At 37.4% G+C, this 27303-nt stretch overlaps 1 pseudogene; it reads left to right on the plus strand.

The window, feature by feature from the left end:
- The first annotated feature begins 2050 nt into the window (after positions 1 to 2050).
- LOC143605156 (L-type lectin-domain containing receptor kinase IX.1 pseudogene) lies at positions 2051 to 4182 on the plus strand (annotated as a pseudogene).
- The last annotated feature ends 23121 nt before the right edge of the window (positions 4183 to 27303 follow it).

Raw genomic sequence — 27303 nt, forward strand, 5'->3', positions numbered from 1 at the left:
TAAGCATTAAGAGATACTCTACAAAGTACGAATATACAACGAAAGAAAGACGATATAAATCATTAAAAAAACAAAAAACTTTGCAATGATTTAAAACTTTGGTAAACAAATCCGTCTTTAACTATAAAACTAAGTGCTCTAAACTTTATTTCCAAATTGCAATAAAGAGGCAAAGTAATTAACTCCAAACTGTATTAGGTAAAAAGATAAAAAGAAAGGTTCATACCTTTATTTCATGGGGCGTGTTATACTCAAACCATCTGAAACCCTACTCCGTAGTTAAAACGACCATTTGAGGTTCTCTTTGGGACTTCAGCAAGGGTCAGTTTGGTAATCTGACAAGAGGAAGGACTTCAGACCCGTACTATATCTGTGTGGGAAGAAGCAACGCTACATCTGAATAAACCAACAATTAAACATGACAATAATTTCTAGAAGATTAATGCAGGCTGGGCCAATTATAATATAGCATATCGAGTTTGCCTAAATCAAAGAGTGATATGAAGCCCATATCCTATCATATAGCATTACAACCACTTTAATTCAACATCATAATCTTGACTTGCTTCTGCTACTTATCAGTCACACACACATCTGTTCAAAGCGAATTTGACATTCTTGATGCATTGGGAATGGATGAATACTTTAGATTCGAGAAAAACATTACCCGAGCATTCGTCAACTTCATATTTGGAAAGGGCGCTTATATATTCAACATCTTAATGCATGCTGTCTGACTTTATCTGACTTCCGGATCAAAATTCACTCATATGTATCCATGATTTTCTTTATTTGGACTACTTTTCTCTAAATTATATAATTTTGATTAATTATGTTTTAATTATAAAAAGCATATGAATCATGGATTTAATTAACTACCCCGTTTTTTGTTTTAGTTTATCATATTATCTTTCTCTTTAAAGCGTCATTGTCGATCATTGATTTGTTTAATGCATATTAATTTGATTTTGTCAATGTCCATGATCGTTTCAATATGCGTACATATAACATATTCAAATGAGAATATAATAATCTTGAAGATGAAGATGTTTAACAATTTCAATTGTCATTTGCGTTTTGTTTGTTGTTTATTGTTCCAAAGCGTGTTGTTCCGAACACGCAAACCGGTCCACGCCAGACCGTCCCAGGCTCATCACGTGAGAAGTAAATCTTCGATGTTTATATAGTAGTCTAACCACGGAGATCATACGGTTTGCATGAAATAGCATCTGTTTTTTTTTCTTTACCAAATTTATCAGACATAACCAAGTGTTGGTCTATCACTCATACCACGTCCTGTAACAACAAACCACACATGCCACAGACTGTGTTGTGCGACTCATTTACTAAAAATGTGTTAAATTATTATACTTTAAATCAGTTTATATAATTCAAAAGCTTCATTAGTTTTGTTATCATTATTAACATAATAAAGGCATGCAGGATGACCCATGTACATAGAATTTGTGGCTTTTGACCTCGATCAGTTTGTTTCGACCTTTTAATCACTCCGTCCCACCAACACATATTGTCAACTCCATAAATAAAAGACCTTCCAGCTGGTGATTGAGCAAGATTATCTGTATAATGTCGCTGCTCCGATGCTACAACATTCCACAAGTCGGACGTACATTATGGTTTTTAACCTTGTGAACTGGTTGCAATATATGTAGCAACGTTCAGGGATGGTTATATTTGAGGATTTTATATTTGGATGTCGTATATTTTGGGTTATGATTATTTGTGTTGATGTCGGAAAATTTATCCGCAGAAAAGCCCAACGAAAAACAGACTTAAAAATACAAAAGAAAATGACATAATCAATTTCTATCTTGACTCGTAAGTGCTTCATTGTCATTGATAAGTAAATACTCAACTACTCTTCACGAATCTTTCAACCTTTATATAAAATTATGGCATTAGGTGAACATGGAAATCAAGCATTGGAAGAATATGAACTAGCTTCAATATTTTAATTTTCCCTGATGGTATATATAAGGCATCAGTATTAACACCTTAATAAGCTTGTAATTACAAAAGCAGTGTAATCATGGCTTTTATTTTCTGGATCTGTTCTTTCTTATTCCTGTTGCCTTATTCTGAATCCTTAAATTTCAAGTTTGATCGTTTTGATACCGAAACAACAAACATACTGTATTTAGGAGATGCTATACTTCAGATGGAACCATAGAGTTCAATAAAGTCAATTACATTACTCGTGTAGGTCAAGCCAGATACTATGATACAGTGCCGATTTGGGACCGTAAATCTGGTAAGCTCACCGATTTCACCACTCACTTCACCTTCGTCATCGACTCACAAGGTCGGTCCATATACGGTCATGGCCTCACTTTCTTTCTTGCCCCGGAGACCTTCCAAATCCCACCCAACTCAGTAGGTGGCTTTCTAGGCCTGTTTAACACGAGTTACATCGATTCACCCCAAAATCAAATGATTGTCATCGAGTTTGACTCTTTTGTTAACCCTGAATGGGATCCCCCATTTGAACATGTGGGTATCAACAAGAACTCCATTGGTTCCGCTACTTACACTGCATGGAATGCTAGTTTACACAGTGGAGACACCACAGATGCATGGGTATCTTACAACGGCACCACTCATATTCTCAACTTGCGGTGGAGCTACCGAGCCAGAAATGATTCCTCGGAGAATATGAATACCAGTCTTTCGTATCAAGTTGACCTCCGAGAAGTTCTTCCAGAGCGGGTAATCGTTGGGTTTTCAGCCGCCACTGGTGCTAATGTAGAAAGACATATTCTTCAATTCTGGGAGTTCAATTCAACTTTAAATTTGCCAGAAAAAAGTGAAGATAACCCAAACAAATGGAAGCTGGCAGTGGGAATAGCAGTCCCTCTTTGTGTTCTAGCTCTTGTAACCATGGTAGCATGTGTTGTATTTAGAAGAAAAAAACAAAGAGAACCTGAAGAGAAACAGGTTGAAACGGTCGCCTTGACATCGATTAATGATGATCTCGAACGAGGGGCGGGCCCAAAAAGATTTTCTTACAGTGATCTTGTTTCGGCGACCAACAATTTCTCTAATGATAGAAAATTAGGCCAAGGTGGATTTGGATGTGTTTACAAGGGCTACTTAACACGTGAAAACATCGCAGTTGCGGTTAAGAAAATTTCACAGGGTTCGAAACAGGGAAAGAAAGAATACATAACCGAAGTGAAGGTTATTAGCAGTTTAAGGCACCGAAACTTGGTGCGTCTCATCGGTTGGTGCCATGATGAAACTCAGTTCTTGCTTGTTTATGAGTTTATGCCAAATGGCAGCCTTGACTCTCACTTATTCGGTCAAAAGAGTCCTCTTGAGTGGAGTGTGAGGTATAAGATTGCAACAGGATTAGCTTCCGCGTTATTGTATCTACACGAAGAATGGGAGCAATGTGTGGTGCATCGTGATATTAAAACAAGCAATATAATGCTTGATTCAGGATTCAACGTGAAGCTTGGAGACTTCGGGTTGGCTCGACTAATGGACCATGAGTTGGGACAACAAACAACGGGTTTAGCCGGGACCCTGGGTTACTTGGCTCCCGAGTACATAACGACGGGAAAGGCTAGCAAAGAGTCAGATGTTTATAGCTTCGGGGTGGTGGCATTAGAGATTGCTTCTGGGCGGAAGGTGATGGATAGTGCTGACTCAGATTCTGATCCAGGGTTGGTGCAGTGGGTTTGGGGTTTGCTCGGGAAAGGTGAGCTTGTTTCAGGTGTAGACCCGAGGCTGAACAAGGCATTTGACTCAAAACAAGCGGAGTGCTTGATGATGGTAGGGTTGTGGTGTGCACACCCTGACCGGAGTCTAAGGCCCTCCATCAGGCAAGCAATTCAGGTGCTGAAGTTTGAGGGTGCAGTCCCAAATCTTCCGATGAACATGCCGGTGCCAATGTATTGTGCAGAACCAGACGTTCCTGAACTTAGTTCTGGTTCTGGAGGCGCTTCCATCACTTACACTAGCATTGACCTGGTCCGTTGAACAATTGCTATTTGTTAAGTAAAGTGAGTAATTATTGGAAATGCAAACATAAGTTCTATTAGTACCAATGATTTGTAAACTAGACAGGTAATCAAACCGATTATTCTAGAGGTTCATTGGTCGAACTGTTAGACTGATCATGTTTTCAGAACCTTGGTTATTACGAGACTTTGAGTATTTCTTAAATCATGATGTTAATAGTAAATGTTTTTATTATTGAAAGGATATTTGGTTGACTAGTGTTTGATTTGTGTTAGGCTTTAATCCTAGATTGTTTTATATTGTCAAACTAATTAAAAGAAAAGTTTTTATATGAAACTCGACCTAGAACCCAAATCTGACCCATGCCCTAGTGTCCCAACTACTGAGACATACGAGCCAGGCTAGAAGTACCGCCCATAGTGGGGGATCAGCATGGGCTCGAAAGCAAGAGCAACGGATTTCGTTCTTGTTGGAGCTATTAGGCATCTTAGACTATTGAATTCATAGGCATTCATTTAGCAGGAGTTTATGCTGCAAAGACGATTCTTGCATATACATCTGGAATCGTATCAAGCCAGATGTGCGGATAAAGTTGGAAGATATGAATATTGAATTCGTTTCTATCTGTTTACAATATCAGCTCAAGCTCAATTGCCAAGTGGAGCACCCTTTGAATACATTAATGTTGAGTTTAATATAAGCATATTAATGGATTTATGTGTTAACACCAATCTCCCAAGTAAATTTATATAAAACTTGGACAAAAGATAGGTAAACAAGGTCAAAATTAAGCCCATGGACAAAATGATCAGTTGCAGAAATAGAGTGAATCCAAGGAGTCTAAGATAAGATGTATGATATATGGCTCTAATGTTGACAGTGTGGACTGTGGGTCTCTTCTTTGGAATTATCATTTTCTTTATGTTGATCAATAGGTTAAACTAATGACCACTAGGAAAAATTGTTTATAAATGCATTTTTGATTAATCAATTTGTTGTTGTATTCTTTGAGTTCTGGTTGTTGTTCAGGATTTTCGGTTTCGTTATTGTTCTGTATCAAGTAGCATTAGAACTTGCTACTCATGGTCGGTCGTGAACACAAACTCGTCATGCTAGCTACCGAGGTGGTGATCACTGTGATGCTGACTGGCCATGAGACAAGAGATCGAGCATCTTCAACAACGGATACAGTATTTTGAATGGCAAGAAGAATCAGAGTCGGATATGCTCGTCTAGGACGATGGTGAAGACGAAGATGAGAATCCTTTTGGTCGACCCCACCTCAATGATTTTAATTAAGAAACATGAATCACAAAACTACAAGACAAGAAACAAATTTCGCATCCAAGTTCGGGTTTGGTAGCACAATGCATATATAATTCAGCTTATTAACTACACTAGTAACTTAGTAAGCTACATAGAGGTAGCCTTGTGTAACATCCTTGAATGATAAACAACCAATGGACTTCTCAATCAAATAATAACTCTTGTATGAGGGGTACTCAAAATAGCAAACCGTTCCACACACAAATATGTCTAGCAAAGTTCACAGAGTAAGTTGAATACACATGCAGAATCAGCCCCAAGATGGGTACTACCCTCAGACCCTTTTTTTAAAACTGCCACCAATTTATTTTTCTCGGTTGTGTTGTGTAATGGGCTGCACCACATCTTTCTTTTAATCTTTTGTGGGCTGACACTAATTCTTAACTTGGCCCTTTGGTTTTTTTATCACAATCTGTTTAATTATAGGGAATTTTTTTTTGTGACGGCCAATGAATAAGGCCCGGTTACTTGTACGTGGTAGCCCATTTGCAAAAGGCGACACCATATGCCTACGATCGCTGACAATGCTGAATAGCCCAAGCCCACTGTCTTCTGTTCTGGGAAAAACCTGCCGCTCAAAAGTTCATTGCAGTAAAACCCGGTTGACATCGAATTCAAACTTGAGACCTTGCAGTCTGCCACCCAAATTATAACATACGTTACTTTTCAAACCCGAAAACCCAACCCATTTTAAATATTCAGCTTTGTTTTTAAAGATATAATTTATATATATCTCAAGTTTCGTTTAATGTAGTTTATATTCGTCAAATTTTATTGAATTCGTTAAATCGACTCGATTTATCGTTTACGCGTATTCTTGTTCATTACTCGTCGTTAATATTCATGATGATTTATGTTTATCGTTCGTTCGATTCCTTTTCACTTTATTCATTTCACGAAACTTCGGGATTTAATTTCTTAGTTAAACGATCTTCAAATAATACGAATATAGTACAAAAGTATCCAAGCTTTATAACTTATTATACATTTCAAAGTTCGGGCTCGAGTTTATAAATTATAATTTTTGTAAAACATCTTTTATACATTCCTAAGTTCAAGGCTTAAAATGTAAATATACTTTAACCCAAAACTAAAAGCATGTTGAAACTACAGTGGTTAAAAGTGTAAACAATTCAAATTTTAATATATTAAACAACTAACCTACCTAGCCCCCCCCCCCTCCCCTTGACCCGTTTTTCCGGCAGCATCATCGCCGGCGACGCCGACGACTCCGGCAACCCCCAAACAACCCCGCAAATCATGCCTCGGACCAATATAATTCCTATAACGGCTTTAGTCTTCAATACTAAACGATAATCAACGAATTAATTGTATTATAACGTTCTTATAACCGTCCTTTGATCCCGTAACCATTGCCGGATTTCCGGCCAAAACAATTAACAATAATTAGTGTGTATACGCTCCAAGATCTAGTATAAATAGAACATAATTCGTCATCTAAGCTTGCTCAAACCATCCAATTAACTAAAATACACTACATCTCACTCAAATCGCTCGGCCAATTCCGTCTCCGGCCATCTCCGGTTCTCCACCCTTCCGGCACCATTTGAGGTAAATAACACATGCATCTGATTAGTTTTGATCCAATAAACGAAACCCCTAATGTAATTTAACCAAACGTAGTATGGTTTTCTTGAATTAAAAACCTAGGGTTCATTGTTAAAAAAAGGAAGAAGATGAATTGTTATGTTAATATTTATTATTTTGTTTCTCATTTTAAACTAAATTATAGGCTTGGTATTGTGGTTTGATTACTTGTATGTAATATGGAGGACCCGGGTTTAAATCCGGGTCATGACATGTTTTTGGTATTTTATAATTCAAAATAACTTGTTAAAAAACATTAAAAAATTTATTAAAAAATCAAAAATAATCATTTTAATTTAAATAAAGTTATTTATAAACATTTCATCCAAAAACCAAGTTTTTCTTATTCGTTAAAGTTATAAAACTAGGCATTTTTTTTAAATACCGTTTCGTTAATATTATAAATCTTTTTGTTAACTTTAAATACGCTAAAACAATTGTGAATGAGAATGAGATTAGACCGTTAAAGTTAGTTTACAATTCGTTAGCTTTTATTTCGGTAAACTTAAAACTCGTTAACGTAATCTTTTCCGAGTTAAAACTATAATTAAAACCCGTAACTCACAAATATCATATTCCTCTTAATAGTGTTAAATTATTTTTCTAGTGATTAAAATAATACTTAATTAAATTAAAACGTAAAATAAAACTCGTGCCTTGTAATTATCATAACTCTCATATTAGTGTTAAAATTATAACTTAAATCATAAACATCGCTAAAATTTTTGTTAAACTCAAATATAAAATTATATTATAATTTTCTGTAAAAAGCTAATAAAATTATACTAAAATCCCTTTATCTGAATTGTTGTTTTCATCAATTCTGTTAGTTAGTCTTTAAATATTTGTATTTATTTATAGTTCGAGAAGTTCAAACGTTTCGGATTCTTTAAACGCATTTTCGATCGCTTCGGTTTCGTTATTGTGCTATCGGCTTTTATTATAAGTTTATCTTCGTACTCGAGGTGAGTTTCTCACACCCCCTTTTTAACGCTTTTACTTTTGGGGATAGCATATATATCCTATTAAACGCAAATCGATTTTTTACTCGGCTATTAAACTGCAATTCATATTGTGGACTTGTGTGTTATATGTGCTTACTTGATTATGTGCTCAGCAAGTGGTTGCCTCAATAAGTATGATCATACGCCCCCCTTTTGCACTCAGGACCATTTTGTTATGAGTGGAAAAGGGACCCCCGGTCTGAGTACGTTGGATGTTGCCAACTGGAAAGGACATTGCATGCGAAGTAGTTTAATTATCACAAGTTTCATGGAATTGCAAAGTTTTTATGTATTTATTCAAACTTGTGGGAACTCACCAACTATTAAGTTAGTTGACCGTATTGTATATATATGTTACAGGTACAAACATTAGGGGATGATACTTAGAGAAGACTTAGGTTATTGAAACAAATGGATAGAATGTTTAGTTGTATTTCTTGTTTATGAACTTGTGTATATGATGTTTAAACCAATTAATGATAATATTGTCACTTAATAGTGTCACATGTGTTTTGAGCAATCTGTATGTCACACTCGGGCATTTCCGCTTTAGCCGGGGTGTTACACAAATTTTTACTTTCCTTTCCATACTAGTTGAACTAAAGCTCGATAGCTAATCTAACTGTTATATTAAAGCAATACATAGTTTCTGCATAGTATTTAACTAAGCTATCCACATATAATATCACTTCAACAATTTCCAAAATTATAATTTACACCTAATAAGCTATTTAATTTTAATAATGTTACCATTTATATAATTACTAACAAAGTTGCAAATATAACTTTAAATTTTGCATTAAATGAGGTATTTCTATATTTATGAATTATAAAATTTTATTTATCATTATTTATGTTTTATAAATCCATAAGGTATGCTATTATATCTATTAAATTTAATTTTTTTGCTGCATTTTTTAACCACCAGTGTATTACACAGGCTATATCCTAGTTAATTATAGTATAGTACTACAATCCCCCAACTAAACGAAATTTCAACCGCTAGTTTTCATTAATTCTTGTTAAGCCTTAATGGCTATTAAGCTAAATCTAATTAGAGTTAACATTTTATTTTTAGACGTTTACCATTTATCATTTCAACATCTTTTTAACCTTGAAAACTACGGAATACAAAACAAGTAAAAAATGATAAATTTATAATAATGGTAGGACATGGGTCACGATTTTATTAAACAATATTAATAAAATAAATAAATAATCTCTTTATACAATTTGGGAAATTGTAGTACATATACCGTATACAAATTTAAACGAGAATAACAAAAAATATGGCACATATATATATATACACATACATATATGTATGTCTTGATTCATACCAAAGTCCCTAACTTGTGCTCGAACACCAAATTCTTTGACGAGTTGAAACCGGGCCGGAGCCGAGTTAATCATCGTGTTGAATCCGCACCGGAACCGCACTCACATCGTCTAGCTCGTGTTCACCGAGATCCGAGCATCACCTCTGAGTCATGTCTTCTTGTACATCTCTTCCCTTGGTGAATCCGTCTTGATCACCTGAAAACGTCTACACCTTTCTAGCTGCAAAACTGAACAAACTGTGGCTCCTGGTTGTGGCTGAGGATTTCTGTTAAACAAAGGTCTCTTAAAATAGATTTTGGGCTACCACCCCGAGCCCGCCTATTTCCCAGGGTACAACAGCCGAAGCAGTATGTACTTCCGGGATTACCCTAGCACCCCGAACGTTATTTGTAACGAGAGATCGGGATCTAGAGAGAGTTGGAATTGAGAACACGAACTAGTTTGGCGTTGTATGGTCAGGTCGAGTGTGTATACGTGATGTGACTTATCCGGGTTTTCGGTGTCCAAATATGCTCACCCGAGCTTTCTATATATAGCAACTCATGTGATGAGTCACAAGACACGTGGCAGCGTGTGGTGCGCAGACCACCAGAAGATGACACCTGGAATGCTGACTCACCTTTAGTCACCACACATGGCATGTTGTGGCACACTGACTCCCTGGTCGCGACACATGGCACGTTGACTCATCAGATCAACCAACACTTGTCACAAGGTCGTTCCTTACGTCGACACTTGTCGTAGTACCCGGTCCAACCACAAAAAATACTAAGGCGGCTCTCAAGAGATCTATCAATATGGGACAAACCCATTTCTCTTTTTACCAATGTTCAAGTTCTCAATTACACACTTTAGAATATCGATATCGCATTCATCTTTACTCTTTGGACACGCTACTAATTTATTTATTTATTTATTAGTAACAAGAACTAATAAATATTAATTATTGTCCAAAATTTTCAACAATAATATTATTGCATATAGTAATCGATCAATGTGCATATACGAGTACATAAAATTAAACCGATTAAATAAATGCCCATTTTCGAGTCTAATGGTGAAGCCTGCAGATAACTAGAGGATTGCGGAATAGGTTTTCTTAAAATGTGTGTCGTTTAAAAAACTATTCTTGTTTAGATTATCACTTATTATAGCTTAAGAATTTAGATGTGCAAGAAATGTGAGGAGTTTGAGGGTTATAAATATAAAACCAAATTTGTAGATCTTCAAGTGGGATGACTTAGGGTTGCAAGTGGTTCGGATGAATCGGACGAGACCTTATCCGTATTTGCTTGTTAAGCTTTTGTCGGACAAATAGACGGTTCACGAACAACCAACCAAACGAAAACTCGTGTCCGTGTCCGTTCATTAAGGAATTGAGTTTGTCTGTGTCCGTTTGTGTCCGTTCGTTAGTATTTTAAACTGACGCTAACGGGCACTAATGGACAACCGAACACTAGTGGCACTAATGGACAAACGAACACCAATGGACCCTAATGAACTTTAATGGACAAACAAGCATACACATATCAAAATACTTAACATAAACACTAATGTACATTACACCACATGATATTCAAAAATATTTAACACTTAACATAGTAACCAAACACATAATCATATCAAAATAATGTTTTGGTATTCAAAATCCACAAACTTATAGTGTTTCACGAGAAATAAGGTTCAAATTCTTCATTCTTCAAGGAATTTCAACATACCCAACACTATTAAACAAACGCTACCAGATGGACGTTACCAGATGTAATCGGGCGGACGTTATCGGACGTTCACGAACACTATTGAATGAGTGTGACCCTTGTCCGTGTTCGTCCATTAAGTTTACTGAACAAATTTTTTTTTGTCCATGACCGGTTTGTTTATTAAACAGACAAACATAAACGAACTTCCTACCGAACGAGCAGCTGGACGTCCAGTTCGCTTACAGCCCTATGGGCTGTTAACTAATTCACTCTACGTTAATTCCATGACTTTCCAATAGAGAGATGCTCAACTAAATGCCTCTTTTAAATAAAAAAGATCATCGATATACCAAGCGTCACACTAATATTCTAAGGTAGTGATCACCTTACACAATCATTTCACTATTCCATGAAAGTAATCACTTTTTTTCATTTCACTAATATTCTAAGGTCGTGATCACCTTACACAATCATTTCACTATTCCATGATTACAAATCAATAAGCAAATATAGTAAATACCCTCACAAACGTGATAATACAATGGAAGTGATTAGAAAAAAGAAATAAATAACAAAAAGAATGAGAATGATGGAAGTTGTATACCAACTCATCTATTTTGCTCTTTTATATTCTCTTGATCTTCGATCTTGAATCTCTTTTCAAATGATGTTTGAATATTAAGGTAATTAGAGATGTATATGAAAGTGTTTAAATGGTGAGTGTAAAATGATGTGTGAAACTGCATTAATTAGTTTACTTAAAGACAGTTTCACATGCATGTTGACTTTTAAAATGTGGATTTACTAAATTATGTTTCACACAATGACAAGGGTACCGATCATGTAGTAACAAAGCGTAGTGACATAGGCTGTCGAGGTCTACTCAAACAATTGATTTTAAATACTTAAATACCTATACTAGTACAGGTAAATAAGTTCGTCTCCACAAGAACTCAAGGAAAGTGCTAATTTAATATTTTATGATTTTAACTAAATTGATTTAACTAAAGCGGGCAGACGATGTCAAGTGGTTTTTGAAAAGATTGATTAAAAACTAAAACGATCATTTTTAAAGAGTTGTGAACAATATTAATTAAAGGTATGCATTCTAGGTTCGGGTAATGTGATCTTCAACTTAATCCAAGATGCACTTGTCTTGATTGCGCAGTAATTACTAGACCTAGTAGTTTGCTTGTGATGACAAACGATAACCTAACCGGATTGTTGACACAATTGAACTCGAGCTACCCAATTACCTATTTATGTTTTATGAAAACTAATTAAGTGACAATAGTTGATGATTAATAGTCCAATGACATAAGAGCCTAACCCAAAGTGTTGATGGACAAAACCAAACAAGTGATGTACTAATCAATAATCGCAAACATAAATTGTTTAAACAACCAAGCAATAATTGAACAAGATAAAACCAATAACTTAAATCAAGTTCTAAACATTAGGCATAATGAATCTTGTCTTAAGGAGAATTACACAAAACCTTAACCTAGAACGAACACAAAAGTTTAACCGAACATTGTCATATTATTCAAAATACTTATCTTTGATGAACATGCAAACCCGGAACAAATCGGAAGCTTCGGAATGGTGGAAAATCGGCCTAGGACACCTCTTTAGCTTCTGGAATTAGTGATATGACGAATGGGAAGTTAAATGGGTTTATATAGTGATTAACTCTAATTTTCTTCGAAATTAAGGAGGTTCGCGTCGCGCGAAGCCTTCATGTGCTTTGTCTTCGCGTCTCGCGAAAGACAAAATAGTCGGGGGCCAGTTTTCCTGAACTTCGCGTCGCGCGAAGTTTCTCTTCAATCCTTCGCGTTGCGCGAAGGACAAAATAGTCAGCAGAATTCTTTTCTTTCTTCAAATTGCCTTGTTTTTCGCAAGCTGCCAGAAGTGTAGTAAGCTTACTGGATAAGCGTGAACAAGTGGTGGTGGCTTGGTTCGGGGGGGGGGGGGGGGGCGTCTAGAGATTAAATATGGGTAAGGAGTGGAGATGTCGTTGAGGGTGCCAACGGGTGGTATGTTGATAGAAATGTTCACCGAAAAACCCGCAACTAGTTGAAAAACCTGCAACTCGTTGGGAGCGGTGTTAAATAAAATTTTCCATTTTACCCCCTCAACTTAGAAAAATGACACATTTTGCCTAAAACTAACCAGCTTAGTGTTTGGTTAGCTTGGGGAGTGACATGGGAAAACAAGTTTAAAGTATAGAGTGGTGATGGTTAACTCGTTAGTTGGGAGTTGCAATAGCCATAATGTAATAGTTGGGTTACTAAATCCAGTAACCCTATATTTTATATCGCATCAAAAAGGTTGGACATGAGTTGTATTTATATTTTATAGTCACAAAACAAAATAGGTTCCAAACCATACTAGTCCAACCACGGAAACAACCGTGTGTGAGCTGGAAAATTTTAGTCAATCTTTTGAAAGTTGTAGCATATCCGATTTGATAGTCTTGGGTCATTTCCACTTGTGAAAACCTGATTTGAACAATTGAATTATAACTCGAAATGCAAGACTTTATATCGAAATAGTAAGTTTGAGTTTTGTATTTTGTAAAGTAGGGAAGTTATCTTCCACTTTAGTATTGGCTTTAATCCGTTTCAAATAGGTATCTGTCTTTTATAAACATATAACCTTTGATACTACCATAAAGGAACATCTACCTCCTTGTTTTCACAATTCAAACCATATTTTGGAATGGCATAGGATCCTTATACACCATCATGGATCTTCACGCATCACCTTTCGCCTATACGACTCATATAGAGCTATGTGGGCCGTATAGGACTTGAGTTGTTGAAGACCTATACGGCTCGTATATGAGCTAAAAAAGTTGTTTTGTGTGTCCTCTCCGTACACTTGTGAGTCATGTGTGGCCTATATGACACATATAGTTACTATAAGAGCCGTATAAGCCTATACAATCACCATGGCATGGTGTATGAAGATCACATCCCTTTGGAATTCGAAATAATACTTGAAATATATTTTATAAAGATTTCAAGGTTATATAAGTTAAGCTAAGTTTTTAAACTATTTTCGAAAATGACCATAGTTTTTAGGGAAAATGATAAAATTATCCATTTTGACCAATGTTATCCCAAAATTGTCCATATAATTCTCACCAGTTCTTTCATGTTCATTTCATAACCCACCGGTCTGCCCACTTATTCTACACCAGTAACCAAAAGCCCCGTGTACAAAATCTTACAAGAATGTTTCCCGGCAGCCACCCAGTTTTCTAACATCCTGACAGAAAATGTTCCCGGTGACCTCCTTGTATTATCAAATCCCGGTTGCAACCTAGTTTAATTACAACATCTCAGCGCCGAATTTGAAAAGCCTCCTCCCAAAAGGCCTTTTCGTCAAAATTTTCACTATCGTTGAACTTTCATTGGTCAGCGAATTGTTCTTCCTGACGTTTCGGTTCCCCACTTGCTATTCCTCACATTCCTGGATTTGATAAAACAAGGCGGGCGCTGGGAATATTTATGTCAGGATGTCAGAAAACTGGGTGACCGCCAAGAAACATTCTTCTAAGATTTGGTACATGGGGCTTTTGGTTACTGGTGTGGAATATGTGGACCGACCGGTGGGTTATGGAGTGGACATGATAGAACCGGTGGGATTTCTATGGACAATTTTGGAATAACATTGGTCAAAATGGGCAATTTAGTCATTTACCCTAGTTTTTATATAATCATTTTTTTTATCAATATTGTTATATCATTATGATTTGTTTGGAATCGATCTCTCTAATTCCACAATATATTCATGTTGTCAGTTACGCTTTGATCCGCGTGTATTCATGCCGGTTTTCTTCATTGACCAATTGTGATCTTTGTTTACATATTGATATTATCACTAGAGATTTTTGGTTATATGTTCTTGTGATTTATTGTGTGTGGTGACATACATGTGGTTATATGAGCATCTTTGATAATCATATAATATCACAAGTTATATAATTATTCCAACATAGCCAACAATGAGCAAGACGAGAATGAAGTTGTGTAGTGTAACATTTCGGATCTTTTGTAATCGTATTCGTATTTGTTTTATCGACTTGCGAACATAATTCGGATCTTTATCATTAATAAAGTCAAGCATTTTTAAGTATTTATGGATGTATTTTCATTTCATACCCTTTATGTTATTCAAACTAGTTAGTGCTTAAAAACTCCTAAAATGTCAAAAATTAACATCTTATAAAGCACAAGGACTAAAAGTGCCAAAACGCGAAACCTCCCCCACCTTGACCACGCTGCGCCGCGTGACCAAGGAGGGTGAGATGGTCGCGTGGCGGCCAGATGTCTGTATCAGCAACGTTGGTTATTTTAGCTCCTAATTCGTATTTTAATGCAAAATCGCTTATTTTTGGATCAAATCGCGTGATTTAAGCCTCAAGAAAACCCTCCTAGACTTTGTGTATGTTCACATTCATTAACCCCTTCAACAAGAACGAACTTTGATGAGTTTTCAGATGATTTAGTCATTAAACGAGATTTGGTTACTTAAACGAAGTTTTTAACTAAAATTAACTTGTATCTACTGATCCTAAATAAACAAGACATTTATCACCTGCAAATCTCTTCCCTAAACCCTAATATTACCTATGGTAGCCGTCACCCTCATTAAACATACGATTTCTCCTTCGTTCTTGCTATTTTACTCAAGGTTACAAGTGTTCATGTTGACTTTGCTTTCTTAACGGCCTTTGACTCCGTTTTCTCATCGATTCAAGCATTTTCCGTGTAAGTGATGTTCGGGTATTTTGTATATATATTAGTATGATAATTATGTAGTTTTATTGAGTATTGTTAGAACTTTTGGTACTTTATACGTCCTTTTGTATTTCAGGTCATTGATCGTTAACGATGCTAAATTGGAGACTTGTACGAGCATGGTATGATATCTTAGGTTGACCGGTGCATAAATTGAAGTCTTGGGAAGTGTTAGAAGGATTCAAAAAGATTTTGGATGAGAAACCTAAAGCCGATGCTAACTGAACAAGATAGATTGACGAAAAGTGACCAAGAAGTAAAACGAGCATATCATGGGCTAGAAAATGAGTTACGGAACCCATAATATATGAATTTTGGGTTTTTCGACGAGAGAAATCCAAAAATGAGATTCTCTTCCATCGCACTACACGATGGGATGGGTATATGACCATCGCGCTAAGCGATGGGCCTAAAAGATGGGAAAAAATGGGTTTTGACCTATATCTTCTATTTTACGAACCCTAATCAGATATAACGACTTCCAGCCGTTTTGGGACGACAAAGGGAGATTCCAGGAGCCCCGGATCACTTCGGGATTCGTAGTTCATTATCCTGAATCAATAGCCGAAAACTAATCGAAGATCATGAGCTGCTGAATCCTCTTGAGTCATTCCTAGGATGTAAAGTTTGTAATTTTTCAGTATTTTCTTCATGTATTAGAACAACTAATTGTAATTGTCTTTCGTTAATCTATGAGTATTTGATGTTTAGTATTGCTGTGCATTCAGTCGGTTTAGGTTTTTGTCGATCAGAACGATTAGTTTGTCGGTTGCTATAATAATTGCTTATAGGGTAGTGTTGACTAGTTAATTGCAAGAAAGCGTACAATTGCCCTTAGTTGAGTCACACTGCCAGGGACCGTTTGATAATCAGTGCCCCATGTGTTAGCAATTGTTGATGCCTACGGTTTAGCTCGTTAAACAATCTTTAGTTGACCAATAATAATTAATCTGTTAAGTTGCATGTGAATACTTTCAGTTGCTTACTTGAATTCATGGGTGTGATTTGTCTTTATTAATTGCTTGAAAGTTGTTTACTTGCTTGTTTATTATAAAACCAAATCAATTGCTAGTGTGATCAGCACTGTTAGACGAATTACTTTATAATGTTAGGAATCAGTTTCACTGCACATTGACCACATACTTCTCGTGGTTCGACACCCTACTTACCCTAGCTTGCTTAGGTGATTAGGACAATGATTTAATAGTTTTTGACTAGATAGCGACAGTATAGCATCAATAAGTTTTTTACTAATAAGTTGTTCATTATTGCTCATTAGTCAATAACCCTCAATCAATTTCTAAGATTGAGGGGAATTGACGGGTCAGTTTGACTCCGACCCGTTTAAGGGCATATTGGTCAACAACTTTGAGCAAATTGTTTTCTATCACTTCTAGTCGGAACCGAATTTTGGTCCAGAAGACTTTTAATTTTGTTTCGAGATTTTAAGGCTACTGATCAAAACCCGGCTTCAGACTCGCTGTTTGGATTCTTGTCTACCAGCTCGCTTAATCGTTAAATATCTCATAACCAGAGTTTTAACGCTTATTTGTTTTGGATTATTATTCTCATGTTTCGAAACTTGTGCACTCAAATTGAAAGTTTGAAATAAATGAATTAATAGATATTGTCATATTTTATATTATATGAACCACGGACCTTGTGAGCTGTGAACCAACGGTTCCCATCCCGACATTTCCGCTATAGGTTGAGGTGTGACATATAGTTGGATCGTGGGGAAATGTTGATGCTCCATCAACTTCGTAGCGTAACAGTGTCAAGATCATCTTATGATTCCTTTGGCTACATAACAATATTTTCCATACCAAATGCATCAAGAAGGGGAAAGTTTACACTGCCATTATTGATTGTCATAATTGTGAGAATATGGTGGCGACTAGCATGGTCGAGAAACTAGGTTTGGCAGTGGAAAACTCTTCAAAACTATATCAACCAACGTGGCTGATAAAGGCAACATTGTTAAAAGGTGATCTAAAATGCTTAATACATTTTTCTATTGACAAAAGATGCACAGATGAAGTCTTGTGTGAGGTAACCCTCGATAGATGCATGCCATGTGCCATGGCACGAAAGTCTTGATAGCCAATATCCCAGACCAAGGACAACCTTTATACATAAATCACCATTCATGTTTGTCCTTTTCGTCACCGAGGTAAATCCTTTCGTAACCAATATCCCATATCAAGGACAGCCCTTTATATGTGAATTTCATGATGTATTTCCTGATGATTTTCCGGCAGGTCTCCCTCTAATGAGCATACAATTTGTTGACTTTATACCAAGAGCTAGCATTTCTAACAAAATGGTATATCATATGAACCCGAAAGAGTTTGAGGAATTGCATCGCTAGGTAACATAGTTGTTATAAAAAGATCTTAGACGTGAAAGCATGAACCCATGTGTTGTACCCGCATTACTCGTTCTGAAACATGGGGGCACATACCAAAGGTGCATTGGTTGTCGTACTGTCAACAAGATCACAGATAAGTATTGATTCTCTATTCCTCATTTTGTAGATTTGCTTGATCAGTTGTAGCGGTATTTTTCAAAATCGATTTGCGAAGTGGTTACCACCATAGTAGAACGCACCTTAGAGGTGAGTTGAAAACCACCGTCCAAATATTGTAGTTAAATGCTTGTGATTTTAGTGATAAATCATGTTTAGTAGACAGATATTTTTAAAATTTAGAAGATACTAAATAAAAATGTTTAGACTTTAGAGACATCATTGTATATTTATACAAGGTTATTAAACATTGCCCCGGTATTAAGTCTCTTTGGAGTGGTATGTGAACAAGTGGATAGAATGAATCTAGTTTATTCGATTTTGGTTTTGGTTTTAATTTTAATTTTCTTGTTAAAAGATTCGGATGGTGCCGGCAATCACCAACACAAATTCTATATTCAACAACTCTATTCCTTAGCCTATTTTATATTATCAAAAAAAGTAAATTATATGGAGATTCTTGTCTTTTATACTTTGTTACATATTTAATTATTAAGTATGTAAAATTATAAAATAATACATATTTTTTTTCAAGCATGTCACACAAAAATGTTATTTTAATTAACAGATTAACTTTTGGATAAATACACTTATTTCGCTAAATAGAAAAATATAAACTTACAAAAAGTATTATTTAATAATGTTGATGATTAACAATTTTTTTTAAATGGCCATTTAAATCATTGACGGACTCTAGGTCCACCCGATCATCTTCATTCCTCGAGTATCGGAGACCACTATCAGAGAGAAACCCATCATATATGAGAAATCCTCTAACTTAACCTGAAAGGCTGAAATTCTTATTCTATCACAACTGAGACTTGAACTCAAGACTTCTTTTTTAAATAAAGTTTTTTGATGTATCACCTCAAGTACTCAACCAGTTTGAACTAAATATTATTTCGATTCTCAACAACTCTAATAAAGTATACTCATTCCATCTACTATTTTTTTTATATAAATTATAGTACTTGTAACGTCCGACTTTTTGAAATAATAGATACAGAAATATTTAAATAAAGTTTGTTATTCAATCGTCGTATAATAATAATTAATAAATTAAAATGAGAGATGGTAGGCTTAATGGATACGGACTTAAAAATAAAACTTGGACTTAGTGAATTAATAGGCCTAAGGTCCATAAGGTAAGGGTATAAGTACCCCTTAAACCTTTCCTAAAACCCTAGATCTCATAATTCCCTACCTTTCCATTATTACCACACACACACACTCCATACTTTGAAACCCGAGAACGAGAACCAAGTCGTTTTAGTGATTTTTGCATCCAAACAACAAGAAGAATCAATATCTAGCTCGTGTCAAGATTAAGCTCTAAAACGAATTTCGCTAGAGGTACGTTTGTAGTGTAAAGGTGGTTCATTTGGTGTCAGTTCTCCATGAAAATTGGTAGAACCATAGATCGAGGCCTAAAGGTTAATAAAAATATAAACTTGACGTAAAAAATGTGAACTTTGAGGGTCGGATTCGTTTAACTCATTAGTTAAGTTCGGCTCGTTCGTGACTTGTAGATCTAACGCGAGTTTGGCTCTTTGCAAGCCTAGAATATAATATTTGAAGCTTGAATCTAACCAAGTTTATATTTTAGTTGTTGATATTAATGGAAATAGAATTGCTTGTTTATAATTGAAATGTTTGATCGTTTAACTGCTTTAAGTAGAATCGAGCACAAGTAGACTCACGAAAGGAAGTGTATAGGACACGGAGGGTTGAGCAGCTAATCCCAGCTGGCCACTGTTATTACCTGCATCTTTACTATCCTTGTACTAAATAGTTCCTCACGTGACGATGTTTGTGTTTTTCCCTTAGAATTCAAATGGCTGGTGCTAAGACTACTAGACAATGGGGACGCACGGGACGCCGTGGTAGGCCACGTGTTAACCAAGTACCTCCTGAGGAACCCGTTAATGAGCAAAGTGAAGAACGAAGCATGACAGTGAGAGAAGAAGAGCAACAGCTCGACCCTGCTATTCAAGCTGCGATTTCTCAGGCTGTTGCTGCTGCAGTGAAGAATCTTCAATCAGATAAGTCTACTGGAAGCCGTACTGAGACTGTTGAGAAGACTGGTGAAAGTAGTAAAAAGGATATTGAGACTGAGGATGAGGCATCAAGTGAAGTTCCTCCTGTGAAGGTTAATGGTGACAAGAGAGGCCGAGGTGGTTGCAAGTACAGAACCTTCAAAGGTTGTGACCCACCCCAGCTAACTGGTACTGGTGACGCGATCGCTACTCTTCAGTGGATAACCGTGATGGGTAAGGTTATCCGCATCAGCGAGTGCCGTCCCGACCAAGCTGTGGGCTTCACTACCCAATCATTTGCTGATGAGGCTATGTTTTGGTGGGAAACTGTTGAACAAAGGAAGTCTGCTACTGAGATTAAGGCTATGAGGTGGGATGATCTGAGAGAGATGGTGTTGAGGAAGTTTTGTGCTGATTCTGAGGTTGAGAAAGCAGAGATGAAGTTTCTGAATCTGAAAGCGGGAAAAATGACACACCGCGAGTACACTACCGAGTTCAACCGTATGTCCAGGCTGGTACCGGAAATGGTGAACACGGAAGCCAAGAGGATCAAGTGTTATATCAGGGGGCTTCCACAGAACATCCGCACACTGGTCAAGGCAAATAGACCTGCTACCTTTGATTCCGCGTTCGAACTGGCGGAAATGGTCTATGATGACTTGGCGGTGGACGACGTTGTAGTGGAAGTGAAGAAAGAATAGAAGTGGGATAATCAGGGAAAGAGGCACGGTACTCAGTTATGGAACCCGAAGGATAAGAAGCAGAAGGTGTGGGAAAGGAAATCGTGTAAGACTTGTGGGAAGATTTATGGTGGTGAATGTAAGTGGGGTGCTGGTACTGATGTCTGCCATAAATGTGGAAAACCTCATGGAGGAGAGTGCAGACTTGGGTCAAACGTCTATTTTAAGTGCGGGAAGGCGGGGCATTATGCTCATGAATGTAACACAAAACCCACCTGCTACAAATGTGGGAAGACAGGTCACATGGCTCGAGAATGCACTGAGGGTGAAGCTGGAGGAAGTGGGAATAGAGACGCTGAGATGAATAGGCCGAGGACCAGGGCTTACATGATGACACAGGAGCAAGCTAAACAAATTCCTGATGTTGTGACAGGTACATTTCTCGTAAACGGTATTTCTGCTTCTGTCTTATTCGATTCGGGTGCTAATAGAAGTTTCGTAGATGTGGCATTTTATAAGTTAGCTAAAATGACATGTTGTCGAGTGCCTGAAACGTTTATGGTAGAAACGGCTAGTGATACCTCTGTTAGGATCTTGAGAATGGTGAAGAACGGTAAGATAGAATTAGAAGGATGTGAGTTCCCTGTTACTCTTTATGTAATAACCTTAGGAGGGTTCGATGTGGTTTTGGGAATGGATTGGTTGTCTGAGTTCGAAGCTCAGATAGTATGTAAGAGTAGGTTAATAAGGATAAAGTCTTTGGATGGTGGTACAGTGACGGTTTATGGTGATAAGAAAAGTAAAGGGTTTAACGTCATTTCGATGATAAATGCCGATAAGATGTTAAAGCGAGGGTGCGGTGCTTACCTGGCGTATGTTGTCGACGCTTCAGTGGAGGCAAAGGCAGTGAAAGATGTTCCTATAGTGTGCGACTATCCCGAAGTGTTCCCTGAGGACCTTCCGGGGTTGCCACCGGAACGAGAGGTAGAATTTCAAATTGAGTTAGTACCAGGAGCACAGCCCGTTGCGAAAGCACCTTACCGACTGGCGCCGTCCGAGATGAAAGAATTGATGTCCCAACTGCAAGAACTCCTCGACAAAGGTTTCATACGACCAAGTATTTCCCCGTGGGGCACGCCGGTGTTGTTCGTGAAGAAGAAATATGGAAGTATGAGGATGTGTATCGATTACTGTGAGCTGAATAAGCCTACAGTGAAGAATAGGTATCCGTTGCCACGAATTGACGACTTGTTCGATCAGTTACAAGGTGCTAGCTGGTTTTCGCGGATAGACCTTCGATCGGGCTATCATCAGTTGAAGGTGAAAGAGGCAGACATTCCTAAAACAGCGTTTCGAACGCGGTATGGACACTACGAGTTCCTCGTGATGTCATTCGGTCTAACGAATGCCCCCGCGGCATTTATGAACATGATGAATAGGGTATGTCGACCAATGTTAGACAAGTCGGTTATCGTTTTCATCGACGATATACTGATTTAATCGAAAAGCGAGTCTGATCATGCTATGCATCTGAGAGAAGTATTGGAAGTTTTGAGAGAGGAGAACCTGTACGCCAAGTTCTCGAAATGCGCGTTCTGGTTGCGTGAAGTGCAGTTTTTAGGTCACATAATCACTCATGAAGGGATTACTGTGGACCCAGCTAAGATTGAGGCAATAAAGAATTGGAAGACGCCGCAAAATCCGACTGAGATACGCAGTTTCTTAGGGTTGGCCGGTTATTATCGGAGATTCATTCAAGGTTTCTCCAAGATATCCGCACCGTTGACCAGTATGGCCCGAAAGACTGTGGTGTTCAGTTGGGGTAGATTCCAGGAAGAGGCGTTTGAAGAATTAAAGAAGAAGCTCACGCAAGCTCCGATTCTTGTCTTACCCGACGGTAATGAGGATTTAGAAGTTTTTGCTGAAGCTTCATATCAAGGGTTAGGTTGCGTGTTGATGCAACGAGGAAAGGTCAAAGCTTATGCGTCCAGACAACTGAAGGTTCATGAATGTACATACCCGATGCATGACTTAAAGTTAGCAGCTGTAGTACATGCTCTTAAGATCTAGTGACACTACTTGTATGGTACCAAGTGTACTATCTATACGGATCACAAGAGTTTGAAATACTTCTTTGCGCAGAAAGAATTGAATATGAGACAGAGAAGGTGGCTAGAGTTGATCAAAGACTATGACTGGGAAATCAAGTATTACCCGGGAAGGGCTAATGTAGTTGCTGACGCCTTAAGCCGGAAGAATGAGGAAGTGTTAGCTACCGTAAGGTCTTACAAACTGATTGTCAACACAGATCTCTTTACAGAAATCAGCAAAAGTCCAGACGGAAGTACTTGCAGACGAAGGGTTAATGAAGAAAGAAAGGATTTATGGGCAACATACTGAGTTGATTGATAATACGCGAGGCGTAAAGATCAGATTCGATCGAATGTGGATTCCGCGCCATGGGAATCTCAAAAGTCGAATCCTAGACGAGGCTCATAAATCTCGATATTCGATTCATCCAGGATCTAACAAGATGTATCAAGACTTAAAGAAGGACTATTGGTGGCCTGGTATGAAGAATGAAGTGGTTGATTATGTCAGTAAGTGCGTGACTTGCTTGCAAGTCAAAGCAAAACATCAGAAACCGTATGGGAAGCTACAGCCTCTAGAAATACCTGAGTGGAAATGGGAACACATCACTATGGATTTCATAACTAAGCTACCACGAACAGCTAAGAATCATGATACTATCTGGGTGATTGTGGACCGTTTGACTAAGAGTGCTTACTTTCTGCCTATATGAGAGGCCATCTCGTCATAAACGTTAGCGAATGTGTTTATTAAAGAAGTATTGGCGAAGAATGGAGTGCCTTTGTCTATCGTATCCGACAGAGATACCCGTTTCACTTCCCGATTTTGGAAGAGGTTCCATGAAGCAATGGGAACGAGATTGAACATTAGCACGGCGTACCATCCTCAAACAGATGGGGAGTCTGAGCGGACTATCCAAACCCTTGAGGATATGCTACGTGCATGCGTGTTAGATTTTGGTGGAAGTTGGGATGATCATCTTCATCTAGCAGAGTTCTCGTACAATAACAGCTATCATTCTATTATTGGAATGCCTCCTTTCGAAATGTTGTATAGTAGACGTTATAGAACTCCTGTATGCTGGGGAGAGATTGGTCAGAAAGAGATTGGTAGTCTGGAAGTTGTGCAAGAAACCTCCTTGAAGTTTGATCAAATCAAGGCAAGGATGAAAGCTGCTCAAGATCGTCAAAAATCTTATGCCGATAAGCGAAGACGACCGATCGAGTTTAACGTTGGCGACCACGTGATGCTTAAGGTCTCGCCGTGGAAAGGCATCATTCGTTTTAGAAAGAGAGGAAAGTTGAGTCCAATGTATATTGGACCGTTTAAGATCATCGCTCGTGTAGGAGAAATGGCGTATAAACTCGATTTACCTAAAGAACTGGAAGGGATTCACTCTACCTTTCACGTTTCTCACCTAAGGAAGTGTCTTGCAGACGACACGTCGCACGTGCCGTTAATGGACATAGAAGTTGATGAGCGATTGAATTATATCGATCAGCCAGTCGAGATTGTTGACCGTAAGGATAAGCAACTTCGTCAAAAGGTTATCCCCTTAGTTAAGGTAATCTAGAAACATCGCAAGGGATCCGATGCGACATGGGAATCAGAGGAGGAGATGCGTAAGTTCTACCCGCAATTGTTTATGTAATAGATAGGTTTCGGGGATGAAACCTTTTTTAAAGGGGGAGAGACTTGTAACGTCCGACTTTTTGAAATAATAGATACAGAAATATTTAAATAAAAGTTTGTTATTCAATCGTCGTATAATAATAATTAATAAATTAAAATGAGAGATGGTAGGCTTAATGGATATGGACTTAAAAATAAAACTTGGACTTAATGAATTAATGGGCCTAAGGTCCATAAGGTAAGGGTATAAGTACCCCTTAAACCTTTCCTAAAACCTTAGATCTCATAATTCCCTACCTTTCCATTATTACCACACACACACACTCCATACTTTGAAACCCGAGAATGAGGTCCAAGTCGTTTTAGTGATTTTCGCATCCAAACAACAAGAAGAATCAAGATCTAGCTCGTGTCAAAAATAAGCTCTAAAACGAATTTCGCTAGAGGTACGTTTGTAGTGTAAAGGTGGTTCATTTGGTGTCGGTTCTCCATGAAAATTGGTAGAACCATAGATCGGGGCCTAAAGGTTAATAAAAATATAAACTTGATGTAAAAAATGTGAACTTTGAGGGTCAGATTCGTTTAACTCGTTAGTTAAATTCGGCTCGTTCATGACTTGTAGATCTAACGCGAGTTTGGCTCTTTGCAAACCTAGAATATAATATTTGAAGCTTGAATCTAACCAAGTTTATATTTTAGTTGTTGATATTAATAGAAATAATTAATAAAAGTATTAATAATAATACTAATAATAATAATAATTCTCGTAAACAAAGAAGAAAGAAGAAGGAAAAAGGAAGGAAAAGAGAAAGAAAAGAAAAAAAGGAAAAGGAAAAGGAGCTCATGATGAGCAGCCAATGTGTGTATAAAAAGGTTGGGAAGGTAAACATTAAACACACACACATGCTGGCTGGGTAGATAAGGCACGAGCATGGGAACCGGAGGTCACGGGTTCGAGTCCCAGTTCTCACAAACCCATTTTTAGTTTATGCAACTCTAATGGACCCAGGCCATGCGAAGCGAACTGAATCCAAGCGAAGCGAACTGAGTCCATGTGAAGGGAACCGAGTCCATGTGTCCAAGCGAAGCGAACTGAGTCCATGTGAAGCGAACTGAGTTCATGCGAAGCGAAATGAGGGGTTCAAGCGAAGCGAACTGAGGGGTTCATGCGATGTGAACTGGGCCATTCCTAGTTAATCCAAGATAATCCAACAAGATGAACCAAACCAACTAACCTCGTCACCTCTGTATGACCCGATATATTTTTAAGATAAATAATCCGTTAAAGCAAAGAAATATATAATATTTAATTAAAAGAAAGGTATATAAATATATATATATATATAATAATTGGAGATGTGAACGGGAAATAAAGATCGTCGTTAAAACGAAGTAATCCCGTTTGATACGTTAGCCCAAAACAAACGAGCCTAGCCTATCAAGTACGCTAGATTAATAAATACAAATCTAATTAATTATGTTAGTACGTGGTTAATTAATGAATATATGTGTTAAACAGTTAGCCGCGCACAACTCAGGAAGGGCATTACTATAAACGGTGAACGTAACAGGATCCAGGTGAGTTATAGCCCCTTTTATGTGTTATGTTTTTGGGGCTGTGTGCATACTACGATGTGTTTAGATTTATACACTTAACTTAAATGGTAAGTGTATATTAGATACATGTTTGTGTATGAATGTGAACGTTATGGATTGATTAATTAGTATACACGTAATGTTATATTAGTTATGATTGAAGGAATTAGAAGGAAATGAAATGAAGTTAGAATGGTATGGTATGTTAGAGGGCACCGGGCCCTAATAATAACCGAGGTATGTAGGGCACTGGACCCTTATAATATCCAAGGTAAGTAGGGACTGGACCCTGAGGAGATCCAAGGTATGAAAGACACCAGGTCCTTATAATTCCGAGGTATGTAGGGCACCGGACCCTTATAATATCCAAGGTAAGTGAGGACCGGATCTTTATAGTATCCGAGGTATGTTGTTAGAATGAAAGTATGAATGTATGTATGTATGTACGTATGATTGAATGATAGACGAATGAGTAAGTATCAATACGTATCTTCGGACGGTATTGGTAAGTAAGTGGATGTAATGTACGTTAATTAACTAGAACTCACTCAGCGTAGCTGACTTTTAGTATGCACGCGGGCAAGTAGAATGAGACAAGTTGCTTGATGAGGACACGTGGCAATAAGAGGAAGACTGGCATCGCTATGAAGAAGACACCATGTCGTTTAATGTTTTATGTTTTATGGATTTATGTTATAATGTTTAAGACAAGATGGTTATATTATGAATGAATGACTTTTAAATTCCGTGAAAAGTTTTAATTAACTATGATTTTACGAATTATGTGAATGAGTAAATCCAACCAGCAAAAAAGTAGGGCACCCGGGTCAGGGGCCTTACAGTCTTACTCAGTAAATAATATGCAATTATTTCATTCTCCTTAGAAAATACATATTAAACCACCCCACAAAGCCCTAACGGTAGCAGTCATGGATTTGAGATTTAAATGTAGTCAATGAATTTCGATGTT

The sequence above is a fragment of the Bidens hawaiensis genome, unplaced genomic scaffold (assembly GCF_021521415.1).
Source record: "Bidens hawaiensis isolate Kalapana, Puna unplaced genomic scaffold, B.hawaiensis_p1.1 tig00068435_1, whole genome shotgun sequence".
NCBI lineage: Eukaryota > Viridiplantae > Streptophyta > Magnoliopsida > Asterales > Asteraceae > Bidens > Bidens hawaiensis.